Source organism: Haematobia irritans, chromosome 1, assembly GCF_050003625.1.
Source record: "Haematobia irritans isolate KBUSLIRL chromosome 1, ASM5000362v1, whole genome shotgun sequence".
Taxonomy (NCBI): domain Eukaryota; kingdom Metazoa; phylum Arthropoda; class Insecta; order Diptera; family Muscidae; genus Haematobia; species Haematobia irritans.
The window spans coordinates 268,936,091-268,952,298 of record NC_134397.1 but is presented as its reverse complement, the minus strand read 5'-3'; the positions used below and the strand labels follow the sequence as shown (position 1 = coordinate 268,952,298).

Genomic DNA, 16,208 nt, shown 5'->3' with positions numbered 1-16,208 from the left:
GTCAAAATTGGTTCAGATTGTATATAGCTCCCATATATACGTACACCAGAGTTGGGGAAATATGGTAGACTGTTTCATATTTTAGACCCATTTTCAATGGGATTTTCCTCCAATTGACTGGATAGTTTCCCCAGAGATGGCCCAAATTCTCACACTTTACACAAAATTCTGTGATGATTTCCCCATATCTTAGTCATATCCTACACACTGCAATGCCAAAATTTCCACAGAACGGATGAGTTTTAAATAAGGCTCCAAGTCGCCCGTAGAACGAATAATATATCACAACCCACACTTGAACACATATCTTGGCGAGATCTAACCAATATCCTTGTAAAATCGCCACTGCTGAGTAGCAAAAATTATAAATATTACTCTAATTGTCCTATATGTCGAATACATATGTATCGCCTGAAAAATCATAAATCTCTTTTGTACAATTGCATTAAAATTTCTCTCGCTTCATATTTCCCATATTTTTTACTAACATTGTGTTTCATCCCAGCCGATTTAATGGCCTGTTCCTGTATATCGAACGAAAGATTTCTTTCATATTCCAAACGAAAGAAAATTGATTTTTGTTCTCTTATTTCGAAAGGCAAGTCACTTCATATTTTGTTGTCGCGTAATAAACGAACATATACAATAAGTGTCAAGAAAAAAGTAAAAGCATTGTTAACATTTGAATGAATTCTCAGGCCAAAAATTTAAAAATACTAATTTTTAATAATCAATGTATTCTCATACAAACGAATCGAACTTTCAAAAATAGAAAAACCCAAATTCATTCGAATTCGAGTGACTGCCCTTCATTCGAACTGGTTTTCGTTCGATATACAGGAACAGGGCATAAATTTTAATTCTAGAGTTTTTGTAGAAGTACAAAAAATTGTTTACATTAAAAGTATTTGTATCTGGAAATGCAAATTTATATATAGCTCCCAGCAAATTTTAAGTAGTTGAGATGGTAGCACAAATGTTTGTCTACATAGTGGTGAAGGGTAGGTTAGGTTAGGTTAGGTGGCAGCCCGATGTATTGGGCTCACTTAGGCTATTCAGTCCATTGTGATACCACATTGGTGAACATCTCTCTTATCATTGAGTGCTGCCCGATTCCATGTTAAGATCAATGACAAGGGACATCCTTTTTATAGCCGAGTCCGAACGGCGTTCCATATTGCAGTGAAACCACTTAGAGAAGCTCTGAAACCCTCAGAAATGTCATCAGCATTACTGAGGTGGGATAATCCACCGCTGAAAAACTTTTTGGTGTTCGGTCGAAGCAGGAATCGAAACCACGACCTTGTGTATGCAAGGCGGGCATGCTAACCATTGCACCACGGTGGAGGGTATAATATGGTCGGCTCCGCCCGACTTTAGACTTTACTTACTTGTTTTAACTGAAATTAACAAATTTTTTTTTTAATGTCTAACTTCATATCTTGAAGACGACCCTTGATGCGTGTATATGATCATCAACCCAAATACAGTTTTTCACTCTTTTAATGGCTATTTTGTTTTTCTTGGAATATTCATATGCGAGAAAAACTTCCATATATGCATACATGCACTTCTATATGAAATTAAACCTTGCTTGTGCTACGAAAAAAATACACACACTTTAATGACGTTTTGGAGAAACTCTTTGGAAAAGGTTATATTTACCTGGCATTTGTTTAACAATTTCGCAAAATGAACTAGACATCAGAAGGCAATGAGAAACTAATTGTAGTCCTATACCACATGTACGATGCAAAAGTTTTTAGAAAAATAAAACAAGTAACCAACACAAGTAAAAGTTATTTCGAAAAAGTTTCACTAAGAAAACTGTGAGCTTGTTAAACTTGTTGAAGTTGAAACCTTGAAAAACTTCAGGTGCAACTGTTTTAGCTGGTTCGTTGAAAGCCTTTTGCTCATTCTTGCCTTGTGTGTAGAAAATGTCAGTCACTGTACGTCACTGGCAGACATATCCACATATAGTAGAAATTTAATGAATTTTTCTAGAAAGTAAAACAAAATACCTCATGTTAATCATGTGAGTCATATGATAGCCTCTGTAAATTGCATCCTTGCTTAAAGAAACGTAACCGAGGCGGCGTCGTGTAGCGGCTTGAAAACCAAATACATCAACAGAATGAGGTACGTTTAAATATACATATCCTGTACAAATTAGTTAACGTGCTATGTCAACCCTAAAGCGAAATTCACTCACTGGCACAAACACATTCGCACACACAAACACACTCACTTATTCACTATTAGTGAGCGACCATTTCCTCCAACAAGAGTATGAGTATCCATCTCCGTTTCCTCATAAACAAATATGTGCTCATTTGCATTCGGTTGTATTTGAATGTTCCGGATGTGATGTTGCAGAACATTATTGCTGTCAACAATGCTCACATCAAACCTACAAACCTGCAATGTCAATACACAGATGTCCGAGTTGCTTGTGTGTGCTCTACTCTTCACCATACTAATCAGAGTATGCCGGAAATGCATAGAACATTAACATTTTCCTGTACACATATATGCAAAACACACACACACACACATATCTACCACACACTCACCTTTAGACAAATATACACTTAATTCAAGTGAGATAGAAAATTTAGCTGGGATCATCCTTGAAATGAAATGTCACGTTTTATAGCAACATTGATGTGAAAAACACGACAAATACAAATTTTGTTGCTTTTTTTCAATTGAAAATGTGTATTTCTAAAGTTTTGTATGGATTAAACTTTGCCCATAATACTTTCGAAACTTCAATACAGTCATCCGTACATGCATTCACATGTACGCATGTATTAATGCTTGCATTAGTGAGGTGAAGAACAAAAAGTTCTTGCATTCATTCATGGTTGCGTTTAACTGTATTTTATGGTTGCCATGACATCACTTTCATGAATTCATCTACACTTCATGGATTATCCTTCAAAATGTCTATAATTGTATGTGTATAAACCTATGTATGGGTCATTGCATTAGCAGTGAGCAGATTGGAAGTAGAGGTATACATGTGATATGAAATCATAGATAAAAGTCGACTTTTCGAATAATCGAATTCTTGTAAAAAAAATTAAGTCAGCTTTTTGTTTACTTCAAATTCCGATAAACGCCAACAACTCTAGCACGAACACAATTTTTTCTGATTCAATCACGAACAGAAATTACTTCAATTACGACAATCACAGAATTAATTAGGAATAACAAATATATACGGCCGTAAGTTCGGCCAGGCCGAATCTTATGTACCCTCCACCATGGATTGCGTAGAAACTTCTACGAAAGATTGTCATCCACAATCGAATTGCTTGGGTTGTGGTATCTTAAAACTTCTCAACATCGTTTTCTAAATTGTGAGTTAGTCCATACGTGGTATATATTAGAAAAAAAAGGTATGTATAGGTAAGTCTACAAATAATTACGAATCGATATGGACTTTTGCACGGTACGTACACGCAGAGAAGGAATATGATCACCTCAACCATGTTTAAAGAGCAAAATGTTATTTTTGGATGGTGACCATGTAACATGTTTGTGGCAAAAATGTTCTTTTCTCGCCAAAAATAATATGCTTGCCGAAATCAGACACATAATCTCCGAGAAAATAACATGGTTGCGACAAACATGTTACATGGTCACCATTCAAAAATAACATTTTGCTCTTGAAACATGGTTGAGGTGATCATATTCCTTCTCTGGGTGTAGAGAGGCAGAATTGAAATATGGGGGTCGCTTATATGTGGGCTACATACAATTATTAACTTGATATGGACCAAGTTTTGTGTGATTGTGGATCTATTTATCTGAGGGCTATATATAACTATAGACCGATATGGACCTAGTTAGGCATGGTTGTTAACGGCCATAACATATACTAGCACAATGTACCAAATTTCAACTGAATCGGATGAAATTTGCTCCTCCAAGTGTCTCCAAAACCAAATCTCGGGATCGGTTTATATGGGGGGCTATACATGATTATGGACTGATACGGACCACTTTTGCCATGGTTGTTAAATATCATATACTAACACCACGTACCAAATTTCAACCAGATCGGATGAATTTTGCTTCTCCAAGAGGTTCCAAAACCAAATCTCGGGATCGGTTTATATGGGGGCTTTATATAATTATGGACTGATATGAACCAATTCCTGAATGATAGTTTGATACCATATACTAACATCACGTACCAAATTTCAACCGAATCGGATGAATTTTTTTCTTCCAAGGGTCTCCGGAGGTCAAATCTGGGGATCGGTTTATATGGGGGCTTTATATAATAATGGACAGATTTCGACCAATTTTTGCATGGGTGTTTGAGGCCATATATTAACACCACGTACCAAATTTCAACCGAGGTGAAATCTGGGGATCGGTTTATATGGGGGCTATATATAATTATGGACCGATGTGGACCAATTTTTGCATGGTTGTTAGAGACTATATACTAAAATTTTTTATATTCGGCACACCTATTTGTGGTCCTAAACTACTTCTAGATTTCCAATTTCAGGCAAATTGGATAAAAACTACGGTTTCTAGAAACCCAAGAACTAAAATCGGGAGATCGGTCTAAACTAAAATCGGGAGATCGGTCTATACACACAAAAAAAAATCTGATTCATTCACGAAATTAATTGATCTAATTAATTTTTTAATTGAAATGTCTTCAATCACAAAAATGATAGTATCAATTAAAAAATTAATTGAAGGTCAATTAAAAAATTAATTGATCCCATTTAAAAATTAATTGATACTATTAATTTTTGTAATTGATTTTTGTTTCAATTAAAAAATTTGTTGATGCAATTAAATTTTTAATTGAATATTTTTTAGATCTCAATTAAAATTTTAATTGGAACATTTTTCGTGAATTTTTTTTCTGTGTATGGGAACTATATCAAAACATGGACCGATACTCACCATTTTCGGCACACATCTTTATGGCCCTAAAATACAACTATATTTTCAATTTCCCACAAATTGTATAAAAACTAAGGTTTCTATAAGCCCAAGACCCCAAATCGGGAGGTCGGTTTATATGGGGGCTATATCAAAACATGGACCGACACTCACCATTTTTCACCCTAAAATACCCCTAGATTTTCAATTTCAGAAAAATTGTATAAAAACTACGGTTCCTATAAGAACATGACTCGGGAGGTCGGTTTATATGGACCGATACTCACCATTTTCGGCACACTTCTTTATGGTCCTTAAATACCTCTAGACTTTAAATTTCAGCATGGTATCTTAAAACTTCTTAACACCGTCTTTTCAATTGTAAGTTAGTCCACACGGGTTATAATTAAACAAAAAAAAAAGCCGAATAAAAAATTTTCTATAGAAATAAAATTTTGAAAAAATTTTCTATAGCAATAAGATTTTGACAAAATTTTCTATAGAAATACAATTTTCTATAGAAATAAAATTTTGACGAAATGTTCTATAGAAATAAAATCTTGACAAAATTTTCTATAGAAATAAAATTTTGGTAGATTATTTTTGGGGATCGGCTATATATAACTAAAGGGTGATACCGTCAAAATTTGGTCAATATAAACTTGACGTATTTCTTTCAATTTTTCATTTAAAAAACCTGAACACCCCTCATTTTGAAGGTGTGTGTGTAGAATGTTGCTCCTATTTTGATTTTGGAATTTACTCTTCAGTTGTCTAAATGCCGTCCAATGAAGAAGAGCAGCGTATCAAAATTTTGCTCGCGCATCGCGAACATCCGAGTTACTCGCACGCAAAGCTGGCAAAATCGCTAAAAGTTGCCAAATCAACCGTTACAAATGTAATTAAAGTGTTTGGGGAACGTTTGTCGACAGCTAGGAAGTCTGGATCGGGGGGAAATCGAAAACCGGAAGCCGCTGAGATGACAAAGAGAGTTGCCGGTAGTTTCAAGCGAAACCCTAACCTCTCTCTCCGAGATGCCGCAAATAAGCTGGGTGTATCGTCTACAACCGTGCATCAAGCCAAAAACGAGCCGGACTATCGACTTACGAGAAGGTAGTGACTCCAAATCGCGATGATAAACAAAATACGACGGCCAAAGCGCGATCCCGGAGGCTGTACACGACGATGCTGACGAAGTTTGACTGTGTGGTAATGGACGACGAAACCTACGTCAAAGCCGACTACAAGCAGCTTCCGGGAGAGGAGTTTTATACGGCAAAAGGAAGGGGAAAGGTAGCAGATATTTTCAAGCACATAAAACTGTCAAAGTTCGCAAAGAAATATCTGGTTTGGCAAGCCATATGTATCTGTGGCTTGAAAATCAGCATTTTCATAGCTTCCGGGACTGTCAACCAAGAAATTTACGTGAAAGAGTGTTTGAATAAACGTCTGCTGCCTTTCCTGAAGAAACACGGTTGTTCCGTACTGTTTTGGCCGGATTTGGCATCTTGCCATTACGGTAAAAAGGCCATGGAGTAGTACGCCACCAACAACGTGCAGGTGGTTCCCAAGGACAAGAACCCTCCCAACACGCCAGAGCTCCGCCCAATTGAGAAATACTGGGTTATTGTCAAGCGGAACCTAAAGAATACAAAAAAAAAAACTGCTAAGGACGAGCAGCAGTTCAAGGCAAACTGGCTTTCTGCGGCGAAGAAGGTGGACAAGGTGGCTGTACAAAATCTGATGGCAGTTGTCAAGCGTGAGGCCCGGCAATTCGGATTTGGAAAAGCGAAAGCCTAACTGAATATTTTTCCTGAATTTTATACTAATTGAACTTGAAAAAGAAATTTAATTTGATTTTTTAAATAAACGATTTCACCGATTTACACGCGTTTTCCCTTGGCCAAATTTTGACCGTATCACCCTTTATTCACGGACCAATAAATGTCATTTTAACATCCAAATTATATCTAAATAATTCAATGTAGACAAGTTAAAAAAAAAACAAAAACAAAAAAAAAACAATTATCCTATGATTCAAATTAGATTTAAGGATATATTTGTTTTTTTTTTTCATTTCATTTAAAATTAATATTCACTATCTCATTTAATTTTCATTTTAAGAATTGTGTTCTTATTTCATAGACGTTCGACTTTAATAGATTGATACAAAGTTCATCGTATTTTTGCCTATTTTTTCTCATATAAAGTATTTGCTATTGAAATTGGTAGGTAATTCAAAAAAGAGTATTTTGGAGTACAATTATCTCACACCTCTCATAGAAATCCATCCCCCAACTGCAGAGCAAATAGTATGGAAATACCCATACTCTTTTCATATTCCCATTATGGACGAATTGATTTCTGAAAAAATTAACACCATCTTTTTTGTAAGCTTTTAGATTTCAATCAACATTGGTGTTAGTATAATTCAATAGGGTTGGCATTTTTCCATCCTTATATATTTTTTGTATTGAATGTCAAAAGTGCATCTCAATACCAGCAAAAAAGTATATTTCACGCATCGTTAAACATATGTTTAATATTGTGTACAAGTCACATTATTGCATATGTGTGTGCAATTGTTGATTTATATTTGCGTGTGGAGTATTTCAGTTTGGATGTGTTAGTTTGCGTGTGTGTGTATGTGTGTACATTTAATTTGTATGCAATGCAAAATCGCAACACTAAAGTGAAAATTGAATTCAGTTTTTTCTCTTCATTTGATGTGACTGGCAGTCGGTCGTAATTAAACATTGCCCATAGCATTGGAACAAATTCATCTGTGTGAATTGGGGGAGAATGTGAGTACACATAAATATTTGATATTCATCAAAAATAAATTATTTGTTTTTTTTTTTCGTGAGCGACTATTTATTTTAGCTTTGTCATCGAAGCTGATGCAATTTTCAGCTCAAACGATATGGAAATTTCTCATTAAAGTGATTTTTGTTATTGAGCATAAATATATAATTGATTTTTGTTATAATTGAAAGTGTCACCTATTTGTTTTGGGCCACTATGTTCTGTGGCAAAGAAAATCGTCGCCATATTCGAACCAATAAAGACGATTAGCTCATACAGTCGACTCCGCTTTAGCGCAATGCGCTTTACTGAAAAACCTCGGATAACTGAAATCGATCGCATTCCCCAGTTGTTTTTTCTGTCCATTTCATTTAAATTACTCCGCTTTAGTGAAACTCCGCTTAACTGAAAAAATCGGATTACTGAAAAGTTTTTTGTGTTCAAATGAGTTTCGTCACATTAGTATGACTTCGCTTTACTGAAAATGCCACATTCTCGCTATTGAGAGAGAGTACATTTTCTTCTCCGTATTGAGAACGCTTTATTTCAAGTGAAGATGGCACTTTCAAAACAGTTTAAATCACTCTGTAAATAAAATCAACTGAAAGGTAAAATTGTAGATGGCACACACACGGAATCAAACACCTTGTTTTTATTATTTTATGTACATAGCATTGGTCATAAGTTCGGTTAACTGAAATTGAGTGGATTTTTTTCCAGTTATACGGAGTCCGCTTTACTGAAACTTTTTCAGTTATCCGAAGTTCGCATTACTGGAAGATTTTTTCAGTTATCCGTAGTCCGCTTTAGCAAAAACTTCGGATAACTGAAATTAAATGGCTGCATTTTTAACGTTTCAGTAAAGCGGAGTCGACTGTATTGTGTATATATCATAATACAAGAACTATATGCCGAAAACTATTTAATTCGAAAGTGATCATGGGAAAATGCTTGACATTCGTTTTGGTAGAAATTTCCCAGTGTGAAGACATCCTTAGAAGGATTTTAAGAATTGGTTTGAGATAAAACGACAGGAGGGAAAAAAGAACAAAGAACATCGTAGGGAAATTTTTCATTATATTTCATGTTAGCCTGATAACGAAACAGGCAATTGACGTCCAAATGCATTATATCTAATTATACAATTATTTTTCGAGCTTTATGGACAGATATAGATTAAGGAACATGGTTAATAGAGCCATTGAAAAGAAAACGCCAGATACCAATCTATACACGCCTGGACTGTACATGTTTCGGTTCGGGCGAATGAACCTTTCCACAGCCTTTAGTATAGATCTGGCTGGGAGAGATAACTCAATTTTGGGCCCTTTATGCTAACTCCTTATGGAGAAAACATTTGGGAAATTTCCTCTTACAAATTGAATCATCTTTTCTCCCACTGTACATCATCTTTTCATATAACTTACAAGTCCCTTAATCTTATTTTTATTTCGTTTTGTTACATAGTAATGCAACAACACGAAATTTATTTTTAGAAAGCTAATTTGTTAGAATTCACCTAAGTGGTGAACAGTCGAACAATGCTTATTGTTTCTACAGTCAACTACAACATATGACGATTAACAGAAACTGGTTTCCAGGATACAACAACAATTCTAACGCGTACATTAGTCGTGTTTTTTTCCTAGTTTTACGATTTTTCTCAAATCATTATCTCAAAGAATACCCTTTCTGATTTAAGGAAATGGTTCTTATTTTGGAAATAACTCCTACACCCAGAAAAAAGTGATCCCTTCCTTAAGTTAAAATGAACTCATTGTGAAGAAAGTTGAACTTCGTATAGCGCCAAAGACATTTTTATTTGTTTGAATGATGTGATTTTCGTAGAAATTAGGTAGAATGCATTCCATATATTAGTTAACATTTTTCTATATTTATGTACCACTATACTACAGAATGAAAAAATTGAACTGAATTGAATTCATATATGGAATGATTTTATTGAACTTTTTTCATTCATTTGGACAATCTTACATATTTGTGGTAAACCTTTTACTTCAAATTTAAATCTGCTTACCTTCGCTTTTAAATACAATTTTATGTATTTATATAAGCAATTTTTTCTTCAATAAAAGACATATTTTATTAATATATTAAATACATTTATATAGAATCAACAGCATCGACTGGCCTTGAAATATTAAAACACATTTTTTTCTTCTTCTAGTACTTTTCACTTTGAATAGTTAGCTGCCTAGCAATTTTGTCCACCTTTTACAATTTCAATACCTACAAATATAAACAAAAAATCCAAAACCCTTTTTTTCACAAAAGGTTAGCGTCACTGAATATTACCTGATAATTGAAGATTCCAAAATGAAGTCGAATGAAGGGGTTGTTATTCTGCTGGTGGTTTCTTTTTTATAAAAAAAAACGAATATTTTTCTCACTAATTTAAAATAACAAATATTTTATATATTTTATTTGTTTTATAATATTATTTTACTATATTATTTTTTAACAATCTCTCCGTATACCATAACAACGCGATTCCAACTAAAAAAGCAACCCACGCGCAAACACATCGATTACATCGATGACAGGTGTCGATTACAGGTAGATAAAAGAAATGTAGGAAATTTTCCTATATTCTAACAAGTGTGAACTAAAATATTTTTCTATGCCAAGTGTTATTCGTATGTATGATAAGCTTTCTATAATAAAGGAAGTCAGAATTATCATTTTATAAGAAATCTTACTAAATTTGAGGAAACTTGGTTTTAGTTCGTTTTTTGTTTATTTTTACGAATGCTTTGTTCTCAGTGAATAAAATTTTCTTTTCCAGTAGTAAATTCTTATACCCAGCGAAGAAAACAGTATTAGTAAAATACCATGCTTTATTCTAGTTAATGAACTATTCCTAACTGATTTCAGTTTAGGATTTTTTTACTGAAACAAGTAAATTTTATTATTTCACACAAAAATTTAACTGAATGGAAATAAAATGGCTAAACTAAATTGATGAACATTTTTTCCTTTAGTTTCGAAGACACTTTTTTCTGGGTGAAGGATTTTAAGAATTGGTTTGTGATAAAACGACAGGAGGGAAACAAGAACAAAGAACATCGTAGGGAAATTTTTCTCAAATCATTATCTCAAAGAATACCCTTTCTGATTTAAGGAAATGGTTCTTATTTTGGAAATAATTCCTACACCCAGAAAAAAGTGACCACTTCTTTAAGTTAAAATGAACTCATTGTGAAGAAAGTTGAACTTCGTATAGTGCCAAAGACATTTTTATTTGTTTGAACGATGTGATTTTCGTAGAAATTAGGTATAATGCATTCCATATATTAGTTAACATTTTCCTATATTTATGTACCACTGTACTACAGAATGAATAAATTTAACTGATTTGAATTCATATATGGAATGATTTTATTGAAATTTTTTCATTCATTTGGACAAATCTTACATATTTGTGGTAAAACTTTTACTTCATAATTAGAACTGCTTGCCTTCGTTTTTAAATAAAATTTTATTTATTTATATAAGCAATTTTATCTTCAATAAAAGACATGTTTTATTAATATATTGAATATATTTATTAAGAATCAACAGCATCGACTGTCCTTGAAATATTAGTTTATTATTCCACTATTTCCAATTTCCATGTGATATTATCAACTGTAAAACGCACTTTTTCATCTTCTTCTTGTACTTTTCACTTTTAATAAGTTGCTTCCTAACGATTTTGTCCTCCTTTTACATTTTCAATACCTAAAAATATAAAAAATGATAAAACATTTTTGTTACAAAAGGTTAGCGTCACTGAATATTACCTGATATTTGAAGATTCCAAAATGAAGACAAATGAAAGGGTTGTTATTCTGCTGGTGTTTTCTTCCTTTATACACCATCATGACATTGATAGATTTATTTTCAAAAAAGAAAAATTTTCTCACTAATTTAAAATAACAAATATTGTACATATTTTATTTGCTACTAGCGTAACCCGGCCCGCTTCGCTGCGCCTTCCGAAGCGTATTTGGAGGAACATTTTGCATTAACTTAGTCAACTATATCCTTCGTGCTGAAAACAAATTCGAAAAGATTTCAATTCTTTTAAACAAATCGGACTACTTGATTTTTCGTTTATAGGTACAAATACGGCGGGAGAGGGTGTACCCTTTCCTCCAAATTTTTTTAATAATGTTCTGTATTCAAGTAGTTGGACAATCTTCTATATTTCTTGTGAACTTTAAGTGGGGTTTGTCAAGGAAAGGTATCCTTCTCCTCAACATATCTGAAAATTAAGCACTATATTATAATAACATACAAAGAATTACTGTTTCCCATCCAATAAATCGGAAAAAGCAAAAGTAGTAAAAAAATTTACCACATTAACATTTGCTAAAATGTTGGAAAATGATGCACCCTCTACGTTGGCTGCCAATTTCATGTAAATTTAAGTTCTTTACTAAAAAGAAGTCTGGCAGAAGCCTGTGCAAAAATCATAAAATTATGTACCGAGTTCCCATTTACGGACAACCCTCTACTTTCAACTTAAGAAAAAAAAAACGGACAAAAGGGAACCCTCTCTTTACTAAAATGAAGACTAAAAAGAAGTCTGGCAGAAGCCTGTACAAAAATCATAAAATTATGTACCGAGTTCCCATTTACGGACAACCCTCTACTTTCAATTTATGAAAAAAAAAACGGACAAAAGGGAACCCTCTCCCCACCTTCGCTCCACTCTGACCTGATATCGGACTATCACGTACCCTATATTAATTTCGCAACTACTCAATGGTCCCTATAAATTCTATCGAAGTAAATGGATAAAGTTTATTTCAATTTTCCCCTTCCCCAACCAGATATCGAAAAATCATATACTAATTTAAAAATTATGTATAAATTTAATCACCTCCTGCCACGTCCCTGTAAATTTCAAGTAGATCGGAGATGTTTAAATTTTGCTATATTGTTTTAAAGGGACGTCACTTTCCCCGATACAATATCGACACCCCTAACCTTCCCTGAAAATTCTTGAAACTTTCCTTCAAGTGTGGGGCAAGGAAGGTTGCCTCTTCGTTCATAACCTTCCCCCACTGCTTTTGTAAATTTCAAGAAAACTTAAATTTTTTTTGTAGTTTTAGAGGAGGACCTCCTGGTGCAATGGTTAGCATGCCCGCCTTGCATACACAAAGTCGTGGGTTCGATTCCTGCTACGACCGAACACCAAAAAGTTTTTCAGCGGTGGATTATCCCACCTCAGTAATGCTGGTGACATTTCTGAGGGTTTCAAAGCTTCTCTAAGTGGTTTCACTGGAATGTGGAACGCCGTTCGGACTCGGCTATAAAAAGGAGGTCCCTTGTCATTGAGCTTAACATGGAATCGGGCAGCACTCAGTGATAAGAGAGAAGTTCACCACTGTGGTATCACAATGGACTGAATAGTCTAAGTGAGCCTGATACATCGGGCTGCCACATAACCTAACCTAACCTAACCATCCTCCCCGACCAAATGTCGAAAAGCGTATCTTTTGTAAACGTCCCAGAAAATGTCAAGCAAATTATAAGCCTAAAGGGGCGGCCTCTCTTCCGTCCAAATATCACAAAATCAGGTATCAACTATTACGGTTAACGGAGGTTACGATCTCTCCCCAGTCCTCTGTAAATTTCAAGTAACTCGGTAAAGTTTAATTGTTTCTCTGTATGTACTTAAGAGAAGCGGATGTCTCCCTATGCCCTTTTATTTTTATTAAAAAATCAGGAACCTGATATAAATTTCGTAACCCATTTTTTCTGTAAAATTTCAGTCGGGGGAGTTTAGTTTTGTTTGAACTTAAAAAAAAACAAAATTTGGGCAAAGGGGTGGTCCCCCTCCCCGACCAAATATCGAAAAATAATATAGCGGATTTTTGTCTAGATGCCAACCCCAACATTCAATGAAAATTTCAAGCAAATCGCATAATTTTGTTCTAAGCTTCAAAGAGTAGGGCAAGGGGGAGGTCCCCCCCCCCCATCCACATATGAAATCATCGGGTACCCCATATTAATTCCATAACCTCACCACATGTTCTCTGTAAATCTCAGATAATTTAGAGAATTTTAGTTTTTTCATTGTACTTTAAAAAAAAGTCGAACAAAGGAGAGGCCCCCCTCCGCCACCAAATATCGAAATAAAAAGTAGCGGATCTTTGTATAGATGCCAACCCCAATCTTCAACGAAAATTTCAACCAAATCGGTCAACTTTGGTCCAATTTTCAAAAAGTCCGACAAAGGGGAGGTCCCCTCCGCGACCAGGTGTCAAAAAATGAGGTACCCTATTTTCACCACATGAACGCCCCCTACGATCTCTGAAAGTTTCAAGTAAATCGGTTCAGCCGTTTCGGAGCCAACTCGGTACATACAAACAAACAAACAAACAAACAAACAAATAAACAAACATAAATTGAATTTTATATATATATATATATATATATATATATATATATATATATATATATATATATATATATATATATATATATATATATATATATATATATATATATATATATATATATATATATATATATATATATATATATATATATATATATATATATATATAGATTTATTATATTATTTTACCATATTATTTTTTAACAATCTCTCCGTATACCACAACAACGCGATTCCAACTAAAAAATCAAACCACGCGCAAACACATCGATTACGATGACAGGTATCGATTACAGGTAGACAATAGAAATATAGGAAAATTTCCTATAGTCTAACAAGTTTGTTTCCTTAAGTTTTGAAAGGATTGCATACTTCTTAGTACGAATGAACTAAAATATTTTTCTAAGCCAAGTGTTGTTCTTATATATGAAAAAGTTTCTATTATAAAGGAAGTCACAATTATCATTTTATAAGAAATTTTACTAGTTTTGAGGAAACTTGGTTTTAGTTCGTTTTTTGTTTATTTTTACGAATGCTTTGTTATCGGTGAATAAAATTTTCTTGTTCAGTAGGTAATTCTTATACCCAGCGAAGAAAACAGTATGAGTAAAATTCCATGCCCTATTCTAGTTAATGAACTATTCCTAACTGCTTACAGTTTAGGATTTTTTTACTGAAACGAGTAAATTTTATTATTTCTCACAAAAATTTACCTTAATGGAAATAAAATGGATAAACTATGTTGATGAAAAATTTTTCCTTTAGTTTCGAAGGCACTTTTTTCTGGGTGTAGAACCTCAAAAAATGGTTTAAATCCGTCGAGAGAAAACAAGTCTATACAGCAGTAAGTTCGGCCGGGCCGAATCTTAAATACCCACCACCATGAATCAAATGTTAGGTTTTCCTTTGAAATTGCAGTGGGGTTTGAGGACAGATCAATCAGAGCAGTTCAACCAGTACACTTCCCGAATATAAATTTAAAGATTTTACCTATGAAGACTATGTAAGATTCTGGATTTATAAGAACCATTTTTGTTAGAGTTTTAGAGGAATCATTAACATCTTGTGTGCAAGAAAATTATAAAATAACGCCTTGACTTGAAATCTTAAATCTGTAGATTTTCACCCGAGAAGTAAAATCTGGAAATTTTACGTTGAGTTTCAAGCAAATGTCATTACCAAATGGACCGATAACAACTTAATCCGATACACGTTTATGTGAGCCTAAAATACCAGAATATTTACAATTTCAGGCAAATCGGATAAAAACTACGGTTTCTAGAAACCCAAAGAATTAAATCGGGAAATCGTTGTTATGGGGGCTATACTAAAATATGGACCGATACTCACCGTTTTCGGCTCTTTATGGCCAGAAAATACCTCTTGATTTCCAATTTCAGGCTAATTGGATAAAAACTTCGGATTCTAGAAGCCCAAGAAGTAAAATCGTGAAATCGGTCTATACCAAACCATGGGCCGATACTCACCATTTTCGGTACACCTCTTTACGACCCTAAAATACTTCTAGATTTCCAATTTCAGACAAATTGGATAAAAACTACGGTTTCTATAAGCCCAAGACCCCAAATCGGGAGGTTGGTTTATATGGGGATCATACCAAAACATGGAACGGTGTCACCACACACCTCTTTACGGTTCTAAAATACCTCTAGATTTCCAATTTCTGGTAAATTGAATAAAACCTACGGATTCTCGAAGCCCAAGAAGTAAAATCGGGAGATCGGTCTATATGGGGGCTATACCAAAACATGGGCCGATACTCACAATTTTTGGCACACCTCTTTATGGTCCGAAAATACCTTTAGATTTCGAATTTCAGGCACATTGGATAAAAACTACGGTTTCTATAAGCCCAAGAAGTAAAATCGGGAGATCGGTCTATATGGGGGCTATACCAAAACATGGCCCAATACTCACCGTTTTTGGCACACCTCTTTATGGTCATAAAGTACCTCTAGATTTCAAATTTCAGCCAAATTGGATAAAAACTACGATTTCTATAAGCCCAAGACCCCAAATCCGGAAGTTGGTTTATATGGGGACTATATCAAAA

General features: G+C 34.2%; 1 protein-coding gene across 1 annotated transcript in view; it reads left to right on the top strand.

The window, feature by feature from the left end:
* Positions 1-7,650: 7,650 nt before the first annotated feature.
* LOC142219736 (parkin coregulated gene protein homolog) overlaps positions 7,651-16,208 on the top strand; it is a 49,071-nt gene continuing 40,513 nt past the window's right edge. Inside the window, exon 1 of the mRNA XM_075288595.1 lies at positions 7,651-7,721. The gene's annotated coding sequence lies outside the window, so the exon portion shown is untranslated. The remainder of the gene's footprint in view (positions 7,722-16,208) is intronic.